This window comes from Heptranchias perlo, chromosome 42, assembly GCF_035084215.1.
Source record: "Heptranchias perlo isolate sHepPer1 chromosome 42, sHepPer1.hap1, whole genome shotgun sequence".
Classification (NCBI taxonomy): domain Eukaryota; kingdom Metazoa; phylum Chordata; class Chondrichthyes; order Hexanchiformes; family Hexanchidae; genus Heptranchias; species Heptranchias perlo.
This window is the reverse complement of record NC_090366.1, coordinates 2,362,350-2,377,035: the sequence shown is the minus strand read 5'-3', so window position 1 is coordinate 2,377,035 and position 14,686 is coordinate 2,362,350.

Here is a 14,686-nt window from a genome sequence, read left to right as displayed (position 1 = left end):
TCTCCCACACATGCACACATGCGGAGAGCAGTGAGTAGTAAAGTCCACACTCTCTCCCCATCACACTCCTGGGGTTCAGTGAGTAATATAGTTCACACTCTCCCCCTACACATCCCTGGGGAGAGCAGTGAATTGTAAAATCGAAACACTCCCCCAAAAGATCAAGTGCAGCAGTGATTAGTTAAGTCCACACTCTCAAACCATCACACGCCTAGAAAGCAGTCAGCAGTCAAATCCACCCACTTTCACCCCAAAAACCCCTGGAGAATGCAGTCAATAGTCAAAATCACATTCTCTATCCCCCACACACCCAGGGGGAGAGCGGTGAGTAGTAAAGTCCACACTCTCTCCCCCACACTCCTATGGGGAGAGCTGTCAGCAGTCAAATACACACAGCACCCCCCTCCAAAAATCTCTGGAGAAAGCATTGACCAGGAAAGTCCACATTCTCCGCGCCCCACACACCCATGGGGAGAGCAGCCAATAATAGGGATTCATTCAAGGGAGAGATTGTGAGGGTTCAGAACAAACATGTACCCACAAAGAAAAAGGGTGCGACGCCAAATCAAGAGCCCCCTGGATGACAAGTAGGATACAGGATAGGATACAACAATAAAGGCAATCTTACGTCAGTTAAGGAGAGCTCAATACTGCAGAAAGCACAGAGGTGTATCGAAAGCGCAGGGGTGAAATTTAAAAAAGGAAATTGGGAAAGCAAAGAGAGGGCATGAAAAAGGACTGGCAAGTAAATACAAGGAATAACCAAAGCTATTTTATAAATACATAAAGAGCAAGAGTATAACGAAGGAAAGAGTGGGGTCTATTGGAAACCAAAGAGGTAACCTATTTGTGGAGGTGGAAGATGTGGGCACGGTTCTCAATGAAAACTTTGCGTCTATCTTCACAAAAGAGGGGTACGTGCAGAGATTGTAGTTAAGGAGGAGGAGTGTTAAATGTTGGATGGGATAAACATAGTGAGAGATGAAGTGTTAAAGTTTTTAGCATCTTTGAAAGTAGACAAATAACCAGACCTGCATGAAGTGTATCCCAGGCTGTTAAGAGAAATAAGTGAGGAAATAGCTGCGGCGCTGACCATCATTTTCGAGCGTAACCTCGGTGGTGGGCAAATTATTAGAATTGATTCTGAGGGACAGCATATACCGTCATTTAGAAAGGTACGGGTTAATCAAGGACAGTCAGCATGGATTTATTAAGGGAATGGAGTTTCTGACTAACTTGATTATTTTTTTTTTGAGCAAGTAACAAGGAGGGTCGATGAGGGTAAGGTGTTTGATATAGTCTACATGAAATTTAGCAAGGGTTTTGACAAGGACCTGCTTGGCAGACTGGTCAGAAAAGTAAGAGCCCATGGTACCCAAGGGAAAGTGGCAAGTTGGATCCAAAATTGGGTCGTTGGCAGGAATAAAAGGGGAGTGTTCGGCGGGTGTTTTTGCGACGGAAAATGTGTCTCCAGTCGGGTCCCGCAAAGCTCAGTAAGATTGGATCGGCTGTGGCTGATTTCTTTGGATCATAGGAGGCTGAGGGGAGATTTAATAGAGGTATATAAAGTTATGACAGGACTAGATAGACTGGATAAGAAGGACATAATTCCCTCAGCAGAGGGATCAGTGACCAGGGGACATTGATTTAAAGTCATTGGGAGAAGGATTAGAGCGGAGCTGGGGGGAGATTGTTTCAACCAGAGGGTGGTGGGGGTCTGGAACTTACAGCCTGAAAGGGTGGTAAAGGCAGAAACCCTCAACTCACTTAAAAAGTACTTGGATGTGCACCTGAAGTGCCGTAACCTAAAACCTAAAGGGCTATGAACCAAATGCTGGAAAGTGGGATTAAGCCAGATTCTTTCGGCCGGCACCGAAACGGTGGGCCGAATGGCCTCCTGTTGTGCAGTATTTTTTTCTGTCTCTCTGACTATAAACCAACTCCACAATCACTGACACCAATCTCCTCCTTTCTGATATAAACCAACCCCAAAATCGCTGACAATAATCTCCTTCTGTCTAATATAAGCAAACCCCACAGATACTGACACCAATTTCCTCCAGTCTGATATAAACCAACACCACAGTTACTGACACCAATCTCGTCCTGTCTGATAAAATCCAAGACCGCAGTCGCTGACATCAATCTCCTCCAATCTGATATATAAATCCACAGTGACAGACACCAATCTTCCACTCAGATTCTGGCTCAGCGGCAGGAAACAAAGGGTAATGGTCGACGGGTTTTTTTGTGACTGGAAGGCTGTTTCCAGTGGGGTGCCGCAGGGCTCAGTAGTAGGTCCCTTGCTTTTTGTGGTATATATTAATGATTTGGACTTAAATTTAGGAGGCATGATTAAGAAGTTTGCAGATGATCCAAAAATTGACCATGTGCTTGATAGTGAGGAGGAAAGCTGTAGACTGCGGGAAGATATCAATAGACTGGACAGGTAGGCAGGGAAGTGGCAAATGGAATTCGATCCGGAGAAGTGTGAGGCAATGCATTTGCGGAGGGCAAACATGGCAAGGGAATACACAATAAATGGGAAGATATTGAAAGGTGTAAAGGAAGTGAGGGACCTTGGAGCACGTGTCCACATATCCCTGAAGTTAGCAGGACAGGTCGGTAAGGTGGTTAAGAAGGCATATGGAATACTTTCCTTTATTAGCTGAGGCATAGAATTTAAGAGCAAAGAGGTTCTTCTGGAACTGTATAAAACAAAGGTTAGGCCACAGCTTGAGTGCTGTGTACAGTTATGGTCACTGCTTTATAGCAGGATGTAATTGCACGAGAGAGGGTACAGAGGAGATTTACGAGGATGTTGTCAGGACTGGAGAATTTGAGCTATAGGGAAAGATTGGATCAGCTGGGGTTGTTCTCTTTGCAACAGAGGAGGCTGAGGGGTGATTTAATTGAGGTGTACAAAATTATGAGTGGCCTAGAGTGGATCGGAAGGACGTATTTCCCTTAGTGGAGATGTCGATAACCATGGGACATAGATTTAAAGTGATTGGTAGAAGGATTAGAGGGAAGCTGAGGGAAACAATTTTCACCCAGAGGGTGGTGAGGGTCTGGATATCACTGTCTGAAAGGGTGGTAGAGGCAGAAACCCTCAACTTATTTAAAAAAGTACCTGGATGAGCACCTGAAGTGCCATGAGATACAAGGCTCCGAACTAAGTGCTGGAAAGTGGGATTAAGCTGAGTGGCTCTTTTTCGGCCTGCGAGGACACAATGGGCCGAATGTCCTCCTTCCGTGCTGTAAATTTTCTATGATTCTATGATTGTATAATTGGGGCAGTGGCAGCATGGATACGGAATTAGCTAAGGAACAGGAAACAGAGAGTAATGGTGAACGGTTGTTTTTCGGACCGGAGGGAGGTGTACATTGGTGTTTCCGAGGGGTCGGTACTAGGACCACTGCTTTAATTAATATATATTGGACTTGGGTGTACAGGGCACAATTTCCAAATTTGCAGATGACACAAAACTTGAAATTGTAGTGAACAGTGAGAAGGATAGTGATAGACTTCAAGAGGATATAGACAGGCTGGTGTACTGGGCCGACACGTGGCAAATGAAATTTAACGCAGAGGAGTGCAAAGTGATACATTTTGGAAGAAAAAGAGAGGAGAGGCAATATAACCGTAACGTTACAATTCTGAAGGGGGAGCAGGAACAGAGAAATCTGGGGGAATACGTGCAAACATCATTGAAGGTGGCAGGGCAGGTTGAGAAAACGGTTAAAAAATCATACGGGATCCTGGGCTTTATAAATAGATGTATAGAGTACAAAAGGAAGGAAGTTATGATGTAACTCTATAAAACACTAGTTCAGCCACAACTGGAGTATTGTGTCCAATTCTGGCCACCGCACTTTAGAAAATATATGAAGGCCAAAGAGAGGGTGCAGGAGAGATTTACTGGAATGATTCCAGGGATGAGGGACTTTAGTTACGTGGATAGTCTGGAGAAGCTGGGGTTGTTCTCCTTCGAGGAGAGAAGGTTGCGAGGAGATTTGATAATGGCATTCAAAAGCATGAAGGGTCTCGACAGATCAGATAGACAGTAACTGTTCCCATTGGTGGAAGGGTCAAGAACCAAAGGACATAAATTTAAAGTGATCGGTAAAAGAAACAAAGGTGACATGATGAAGAACTTTTTTTATACAGCGATTGGTTAGGATCTGGAATGCACTGCCCGAGGGGGTGGTGGAGGCAGATTCAATCATGGCCTTCAAGGGGGAACTGGATAAGTACATGAAGGGAAAAATGCAGGGCTACGGAGGAAGGGCGGGCGAGTGGAATGAGCTGGATTGCTCTTGCAGAGAGCCGGCACGGACTCGATGGGCCAAATGGCCTCCTTCCGTGCTATAACATTTCTATGATTCTATGATTTAGCTTTTATTACCCTGTTTCCTTCTGCCCTTTCCTCTAGTTTATGTCTGTCTCGCTATCGGGTGAACATTTGATTTGAAGCATTTGTCATAAACTGATGGCTTTTCCACATTTCGGGGCGGTCAGACACGCTCTGTCGGTCTGTTAGTGCTTCTGACCATTTTTGGGAACAGGCCGTGAGTGAAAAGTTTACCAGCAAAGTAACAGGGAGTTAACACACCGGGAATAAAACTCGTTGCCTCACATTGTTAGACACTGAGTGACACATGTTGTAATGTGTCAAGGAAGAAAGAAAAATAAAGGGCAGGTGTGTTTCTCCGCCCCAGGGGCAAAGATATATCAAACATTGTAGTGGATTGTATTCAAAATAACATTGCCAATGACTTTTTCTGTAGATATATTTGTTTTTAAAGTCTGGATTTTAAAATTTACTTCAACCCCAAAAACAAAAAAAACGCTAATAGTCCGTATGGGGATTTAACCAGCGACCTCGTCGTTGAAGGACCACGCTTTAACCAACTGAACTAACTGATTATAAATATGCCTCACGGTCATGGGTTCGAGCCCCGTGTTGGACGGTCTATGTTTTACTTCTCACACCAGCTGACAGTGTTATTGCAGAAACATTGAACAAACCACATCCCTTAAACATTGTGATCTGTTTCTATATAACATGGTGGGGTGTGAATCGAAATTAACAAATAAAGTGCACATTAATGTATCAGACTTAATTCTGATGATAATTATTTTACAAACAGTGGACAGCCCATCGTGAAAACATTGTCCCGATATAAAATCAGTCGGCAGGACCTGAGCCGCTGTGAAAATGCTGTGACCGCAACGTAATTCAAATACACAGCCTTCGAATTTGGACTCAAACGCTACCGTTACGCCACGAGTTCCATAGCAAGCGGGTGGAGACGGATCCAGAGGAGGGAGATTGGTACCGACCGCTACCTGGGCTCTCAGAGTACGGGAGGCCGAAACAGCAGCAGCCAGACCGGCTCAAAACAAGCGTAGGATCCCCTCTCTCAAATCAAGCCGCTGCGGAGGAGAGCTGCCGGTCCCGGCCTGAGCCCTGAGCCCTGCCTTCGGTCTCTCTTTACTGAACGGGGCTGATGCAGTTTCAGCCCACACATAGGCTCAGGAATCCCACTCCTCAGAGATTCACTGATGTAAATCTTGTTTAGATTTTGTGAATTAAGATTTAATTCAATCCTCATCTGCCCTCCGCTCTGTCAGTTCAGAACTTTATTTAAATCGATATTTGGAGCTCTGTTTTACACGGTGCCGGTTGTTTAAGTATTTCTCAGTCCCACTATTCCCATTAATTACACTTTTTGCTGCTAACTTCTGCTAATCACAAAGTGCCCAGGAATTAGGGAATTTCTCCCGGGGACTGGGGAACTGACTCGGATTTGGCTCAACCCACAAATACTCAAAAGTTATTGTCACTGCCGTTGCACAGGATTAAAGGAAGGTACCGATCCAGAAGCGGTTTTATATTATTACTGACAAATCAGTGTAAAAGGCAAAGGACACATTCTGCTTTTCTGCAGGGCTGAGTCCCTGCCAGCTTCTCCGACTTTCTGTCTCCCTGTCCATCCGTCTGTTTGCTTCTCTGCCTTATTCTACGGCTTCTTGTTTGCTGGCTGCAGGCCTCAATCCCCGACTGATTAAATATCGGAGTCTGTGTCGGAATGAATGACTGTGACTGAGCGTCTGCCCACTTATGGACCTGAATGGCAACATTTCTGAGTTCCTGCCTTCGCTCAGTATCACGGGCCTGTCTCTGTCCCTCAGGATGACAATACACCCACAAGCTTTCCGACTGAACACAGGTTTGGTCAGTCTGTTCACGCAGCTCATTCTGGAGTTTAATGATTTTGAAATGAATTTTATTTCCTGGGTGAGTTGTGAAGTTTTGATCAGTGAAATGTTTGTGAAAGAGAACGGAGGAGAAATTTGAGAGCGTTTAGATTGGTACAGAAGTGATGTTGCTTAACGGAGAAGCAACGCGTTTCCAATCAGTGCAGAGAGAGATGATTCAGCGGTTCACGTTCTGTGTAAACACATCCTCTGACTTGCGGCTGATACACTGAGCCAAGGTTTCCGAGGTGCTGTGGTTATCGCATTTACCTCACATGTGAAAAATCCCCGGTTCGATCCTGGGCGGAAATGTTAATTGGGAATTTGATGCACATGAGCCTCCAGGCGTAAACTTCTTCTCTGAAGAAGGGCGATAATTGTTTGTTCCTAATAATTTAACAACGGCTGTACCAGATTCCTGGTGTCATAAATAATCAACATTTTTTAACCAGATTGTTAAATTACAGTCTGGAAAATGAGAATGGGTGGAAATTCATCACATACAAAGCACAATAATTTATTTCAAATGTCACTATCACTCGGCAACCATGTTCATATTTCCGTGAGTCTGCAGCAGAAAGATATCGGTTGACCAATAGCGATTACAACAATTCTTCATCTTTCATTAATTAACTTAACACCATTCATTAGTCGCTGAACCCTCAAGCTCAGCAAAATAACATTTTTTGTCGTTAATTATCGAAGATTCTTCTATAATTCTATGACTGTTCGTTTCGGTTGCATCACACTGGAGGGGATTGGTGTCAGTGACTGTGACGTTGATTTATGTCAGGCAGGAGGAGATTGGTGACAGTGACTGTGACGTTGATTTATGTCAGACAGGAGGAGATTGGTGAAAGTGATTGTGGGCATGGTTTATATCAGACAGGAAGAGATTTGTCTCAGTAACAGTGGCGATGGTTTATATCAGACTGGAGGCGATTGGTGTCAGTGACTGTGGGTATGGTTAACATCGGACAGGAGGAGATTGGCCTCCGACTCTCATTCTTTATATCACCGAATACTCAGGACTCTCATCTCTCCGTTCTTTTCATCTGCTGGTTGCAGATACTCTTGTGGTTAAATATGAATAATACACAACATCTACTATAGGTCAAAACTTTAAAAGGAATAAAGGAACAGAGAAATCTGGGGGTATATGTGCACAAATCAATGAAGGTGGCAGGGCACCAGAAAACAGTTTCAAAAAAGATAGGGAATCCTGGACTTTATAAATAGAGGCATGGAGTACAAAAGTATGGGGAGTCATGATGAACCTTTACAAAACACTGCTTCGGCCACAACTGTAATATTGTGTCCATTTCTGGCCACCGCACTTTAGGAAAGATGTGAAGGCCATAGAGAGGGTGCAGAAGAGATTTACGAGAAGGATTCCAGGGATGAGAAGAACAGCGTCCACGACACCACACAACCCTGCCACGGTAACCTCTGCAAGACATGCCAGATCATCGACACAGATACCACCATCACACGAGAGGACACCACCCACCAGGTGCACGGTTCATACTCCTGTGACTCGGCCAACGTTGTCTACCTCATACGTTGCAGGAAAGGATGCCCCAGAGCATGGTACATTGGCGAGACCATGCAGACGCTGCGATAACGGATGAACGGACACCGCGCAACAATCGCCAAACAGGAGGGTTCTCTCCCTGTCGGGGAACACTTCAGCAGTCATGGACATTCAGCCACCGACCTTCGGGTAAGCATACTCCAAGGCGGCCTTCGAGACACACGACAACGCAAAATCTTCGAGCAGAAATTGATAGCCAAGTTCCGCACCCATGAAGACGGCCTCAACCGGGATCTTGGGTTCATGTCACACTACACGTAACCCCACCAGCGAACAAATGTTATCTGTTTTTAATATAACGGGTCATTGACTGTCTTCCTTCTCTCCCTCTCTCTTTTTTTGGGGGTTTGTATATTCGGTGGCCTTTTTAGGTGACACCTTTCTGTCTGCTCACTGTGATTGCCTTGGCAACGGGCAGTAATCACCAGGCATTGTTCTGTGATTTTAAAATGCGAATGATTCGAAAATGTCATTTCCACACCACCTGAGGAAGGAGGAAGCCTCCGAAAGCTTGTGGGATTAAAAATAAAATTGTTGGACTATGACTTGGTGTTGTAAAATTGTTTACAATTGGATCAGAGATGGTTGCGAGGAGATTTGATAGAGGTATTCAAAATTATGAAGGGTCCAGACAGAGTAGTTAGAGATAAACTGTTCACATTGGTGCAAAGGTCAAGAATCAGAGTGCATAGATTTATGATGATTGGCAAAAGAACCAAAGGTGACATGAGGAAAAACCTTTTTACACAGAGACTGGTTACGAACTGGAATATACTGCCCGAGGGGATGATGGAGGCAGATTCAATCATGACATTGAAAAGGGAACTGGATAAGTACTTGAAAGGAAAAAAATGCAGGGCTTCGGGAATAGGTCGGGGGAGTGCGACTGCTGGATTGCTCATGCATAGAGCCAGCAGGGACTCGATGGGCCGATTGGCCTCCATCCTTGCTCTAACCTTTGTATGTTTCAATGATTCTATGATCTCACAGCCCCGGTATATTTGTTCTTTCCCTGAACAATCTTATACAAAATCAAACTGTACACAGATACCGACAATGTTTCCCTCATCCCGACAGAAGCAGCAGGAAATGTCACTTTAAACTGGCAGTTGCTTCAAATGATTCACGATAGACCTGCGTTGCCTCTCAACTGTTCCAGGAGTTGTATTGATTCAGTGCGTGAATTTTGGAAAAGGAAACATGTCCATCAGCAGCTTGTGGCAGTCTTTTACCTCACTGTCCATTTCATGCACATGCCGACTTGCACTTGGTGGTATCCTGCCCTGAACATGCCCTTCTGTCGCGATAGGTGTTCGATAAGAAAATGCCATTTTGTGCGAGCAGCTTGTCTGGCACGAAAATTACCTGAATTACAAAGGGGCAAGTAGGAAAGGCCGCGTTGGGCAACTTGCTGGCAGCAAAGAATTTTCAGCGGAACATGTGGATTTTTTTTGTTATTCGTTCATGGAATGTGGGCGTCGCTATCGAGGCCGGCATGTATTGCCCATCCCTAATTGCCCTTGAGAAGGTGATGGTGAGCCGCCTTCTGAAACCGCTGCAGTCCGTTTGATGACGGTTCTCCCAAATTGCTGTTAGGAAGGGAGTTCCAGGATTTTGAATCCGCGACCATGAAGGAAAGGCGATATATTTCCAAGTCGGGATGGTGTGTGACTTGAGGCGAAATTGCAATTGGTGTTGTACCCATGTGCCTGCTGCTCTTGTCCTTCTAGGTGCTAGAGGTCGCGGGTTTGGGAGGTGCTGTCGAAGAAGCCTTGGCGAGTTGCTGCAGTGCATCCTGTTGATGGTAAACACTGCAGCCACTGTGCGCCGGTGGTGAAGGGAGTGAATGTTCAGGGTGGTGGATGGTGTACCAATCAAGCGGGCTGCTTTATCTTGGATGATGTCGAGCTTCTTGAGTGTTGTTGGAGCTGAAATCATCCAAGCAAGCGGAGAGTATTCCATCACACTCCTGACTTGTGCCTTATAGATGGTGGATAGGCTTTGGGGAGTCAGGAGGTGAGTCACTCGCCGCAGAATACCCAGCCTCTGACCTGCTTTTGTAGCCACAGTGTTAATATGGCTGGTCCAGTTAAGTTTCTGGTCAATGGTGACCCCCAGGATGTTGATGGTGGGGGATTCGGCGATGGCAATGCCGTTGAATGTCAAGGGGACATGGTTAGACTCTCTCTTTTTGGAGATGGTCATTGCCTGGCACTTATCTGGCGCGAATGTTACTTGCCACTTATGAGCCCAAGCCTGGATGTTGTTCAGGTCTTGCTGCGTGCGGGCACGGACTGCTTCATTATTTGAGAGGTTGCGAATGGAACTGAACACTGTGTAATCATCAGCGAACATCCCTATTTTCTGGCCTTATGATGGAGGGAAGGTCATTGATGAAGCAGCTGAAGATGGTTGGGCCGAGGACACTGCCCTGAGGAACTCCTGTAGCAATGACCTGGGGCTGAGATGATTGGCTTCCAACAACCACGACCATCTTCCTTTGTGCAAGGTATGAATCCAGCCACTGGAGAGTTTTCCCCTTGATTCCCATTGACTTCAGTTTTACTGGGGCTCCTTGGTGCCATACTCGGTCAAATGCTGCCTTGATGTCAAGGGCAGTTACTCTCATCTCACCTCTGGAATTCGGCTCTTTTGTCCACGTTTGGACCAATGCTGTAATGAGGTCTGGAGCTGAGTGGTCCTGCCGGAAGCCAAACTGAGCATCGGTGAGCAGGTTATTGGCGAGTAAGTGCCGCTTGATAGCACTGTCCACGACACCTTCCATCATTTGCTGATGACTGAGAGTAGAATGATGAGGCGGTAATTGGCCGGATTGTATTTGTCCTGCTTTTTGGGGACAGGACATACCTGGGCAATTTTCCACATTGTCTAATAGATGCTAGTTTTGTAGCAGTACTGGAAGAGCTTGGCTAGAGGCGCAGCTGGTTCTGGAGCACAAGCCTTCAGCACTGCAGCTGGGATGTTGTCGGGACCATTGCCTTTGCTGTATCCAGTGCACTCAGCCGTTTCTTGATATCACGTGGAGTGAATCGAATTGGCTGAAGACTGGCTTCTGAGATGGTTGGGATATCGGGAGAAGGCCGAGATGGATCATCCACTTGGCACTTCTGGCTGAAGATGGTTGCAAACGTTTCCGCCTTGTCTTTTGCACTCACGTGCTGGACTCCGCCATTATTGAGGCTGGGGATGTTTGCAGAGCCTCCTCCTCCCGTTAGTTGTTCAATTGTCAACCACCATTCACGATTGGATGTGTCAGGACTACAGAGCTTTGATCTGATCCGTTGGTTGTGGAATCGCTTAGCTCTGTCTATAGCATGTTGTTTCCACTGTTTAGCATTCATGTAGTCCTGAGTTGTCGCTTCGCCAGGTTAGCACCTTATTTACGCCTGGTGCTGCTCCTGGCATGATGGCATGCTCTTCTACACTCCTCATTGAACCAGGGTTGATCCCCTGGCTTGTTGCTAGTGGTAGAGTGAGGAATATGCCGGGCCATGAGGTTACAGATTGTGCTGGAATCCAATTCTGCTGCTGCTGATGGCCCACAGTGCCTCATGGATGACCAGTTTTGAGCTGCTTTATGTGTTCTGAATCTATCCCTTTCGGCTCGTACATTTGGACCGATATATTCTGCATTTATGCTTCATTTAACTTCATAGATTTCTGGAAGACGAGACAGGAAAAGAGAGGAGGATGTGGACTGAGTAGAATTTCAATTCTGTCGGAGTTGGTGCGAGAGTGAGTGCAGTCAAACTCTACACGCAGCTTTGAATTTAGTCACTCAGACACCGCAGGAATGCAGTGCAGAGAGCCCAGGTGACATTCTTGGAATGAGCTTTGTGGTGGTCATGGACAACTATGATGGGAGGAGGAAGTTACAAAGGGACATGGGCAGAATGAAGGAGAGGGCAAAACCACGGATGATGGCGTAGTAATCTCAGGATTGCTGCCAGTGCCACATGCTAGTCAGCGTAGAAATAGGAGGATATTTCAAATGAATACGTGGCTAGAGGAATGGTGCAAGGGGGAGGGATTCAAATTCCTGGGACACTGGAAACGGTTCTGGGGGAGGTGGGACCAGTACAAACCGGATGGTCTGCACCTGGGCAGGGCCGGGACCGCTGTCCTAGGAGGAGTGTTTGCTAGTGCTGTTGGGGAGGGTTTAAACTAAAGTGGCAGGGGGTTGGGAACCTGAGCAGGGAGAGAGAGGAAAGCATAACAGGAAGGGACAGAAGGTATGGAGTAATAGGTAAAGTGTTAAAAAAGGAAAAAGCAGGAACTAAGCGTCACAAAACAGATTTGAAAGTTCTTTATCTGAATGCACGTAGCATTCGTAATAAAATGGACGAGTTAACGGCACAAATAACTACGTATGGGTATGATCTTGTGGCCATTACAGAAACATGGCTGCAGGGTGACAACGACTGGGAATTAAATATGCCAGGGTATTTAACAATCAGGAAGGACAGGCAGGAAGGAAGGGGAGGTGGGGTGGCTATGTTAATAAAGGAAGGAATCACTGTAATACAGAGAAATGATATTGGGACAAAGCATCAAGATAATGAAACAGTTTGGGTGGAGATAAGGAATAATAAGGGAAAAAAAAACATTAGTGGGCGTAGTATATAGGCCTCCTAATAGTTGCAACTCTGCTGGAAGAAGTATTAATCAGCAGATAGTCGGGGCATGTAATAAGGGAACAGCCATAATTATGGGGGATTTTAATTATCATATTAACTGGACAAATCAAATTGGGCAGAGCAGCCTTGAGGACGAGTTCATTGAGTGCATCAGGGATGGATTTCTTGAGCAGTATGTAACTGATCCTACAAGGGGGCAGGCAACCTTGGACCTGGTCCTGTGTAATGAGTCAGGATTAATTAATAATGTCCTAGTTAAGGATCCCCTTGGAACGAGCGACCACAACATGGTTGAATTCCATATCCAATTAGAGGGTGAGAAGGTTGATTCTCAAACAAGCGTACTGAGCTTGAATAAAGGAGACTATGATGGTATGAGAGCGGAATTGATTAAAGTGGACTGGGAAAATAGATTAAAGGGTAAGACGGTACATGAGCAGTGGTGTTCATTTAGGGAGTTATTTTACAACTTTCAAAATAAATATATTCCACTGAGGAAAAAAGGGTGTAAAAGAAATGACAGCCATCCGTGGCTAAGTAAAGAAATCAAGGATAGTATCCGACTAAAAACAAGGACATATAAGGTAGCCAAACTTAGTGGGAGGATAGAAGATTGGGAATTCTTCAAAAGACAGCAAAAAGTAACTAAAGGATTGATTAAGAAAGGGAAGTTAGATTATGAAAAGAAATTAGCAAAAAATATAAAAACAGATAGTAAGAGTTTCTATAGTTATATAAAAAGAAAAAGGGTGGCTAAGGCAAACATAGGTCCCTTAGAGGATGAGACCGGGAAATTAATGGTGGGAAACATGGAGATGGCAAAAATGCTGAACAAATATTTTGTTTCAGTCTTTACAGTAGAGGACACTAAGAATATCCCAACACTGGCCAAACAGGGGACTCTCGGGGGGGAGGAGCTAAATACGATTAAAATCACTCAAGAGATGGTACTCAGTAAAATAATGGGACTCAAGGCGGATAAATCCCCTGGACCTGATGGCTTCCATCCTAGGGTCTTGAGGGAAGTGGCAGTAGGGATTGTGGATGCTTTGGTGATAGTTTTCCAAAATTCCCTGGACTCAGGAGAGGTCCCGGCAGATTGGAAAACTGCTAATGTAACACCGTTATTTAAAAAGGGTAGTAGGCAGAAGGCTGGAAATTATAGGCCAGTTAGCTTAACATCTGTGGTGGGTAAAATTTTGGAGTCTGTTATTAAGGAGACAGTAACGGAACATTTAGATAAGCATAATTTAATAGGACAAAGTCAGCATGGCTTTATGAAGGGGAAGTCATGTCTGACAAATTTGCTTGAGTTCTTCGAGGATATAACGTATAGGGTGGATAAAGGGGAACCAGTGGACGTTGTGTATTTAGACTTCCAGAAGGCATTCGACAAGGTGCCACATAAAAGATTATTACTTAAGATAAAAAATCACGGGATTGGGGGTAATATTCTGGCATGGGTGGAGGATTGGTTATCGAACAGGAAGCAGAGAGTTGGGATAAATGGTTCATTTTCGGACTGGCAACCAGTAACCAGTGGTGTTCCACAGGGGTCGGTGCTGGGTCCCCAACTCTTTACAATCTATATTAACGATTTGGAGGAGGGGACCGAGTGCAACATATCAACATTTGCAGATGATACAAAGATGGGAGGGAAAGTAGAGAGTGAGGAGGACATAAAAAACCTGCAAGTGGATATAGACAGGCTGGGTGAGTGGGCGGAGATTTGGCAGATGCAATATAATATTGGAAAATGTGAGGTTATGCACTTTGGCAGGAAAAATCAGAGAGCAAGTTATTTTCTTAATGGCGAGAGACTGGAAAGTACTGCAGTACAAAGGGATCTGGGGGTCCTAGTGCAAGAAAATCAAAAAGTTGGTATGCAGGTGCAGCAGGTGATCAAGAAAGCCAACGGAATGTTGGCTTTTATTGCTAGGGGGATAGAATATAAAAACAAGGAGGTATTGCTGCAGTTATATAAGGTATTGGTGAGACCGCACCTGGAATACTGCATACAGTTTTGGTCTCCATACTTAAGAAAATACATACTTGCTCTCGAGGCAGTACAAAGAAGGTTCACTCGGTTAATCCCGAGGATGAGGGGGCGGACATATGAGGAGAGGTTGAGTAGATTGGGACTCTACTCATTGGAGTTCAGAAGAATGA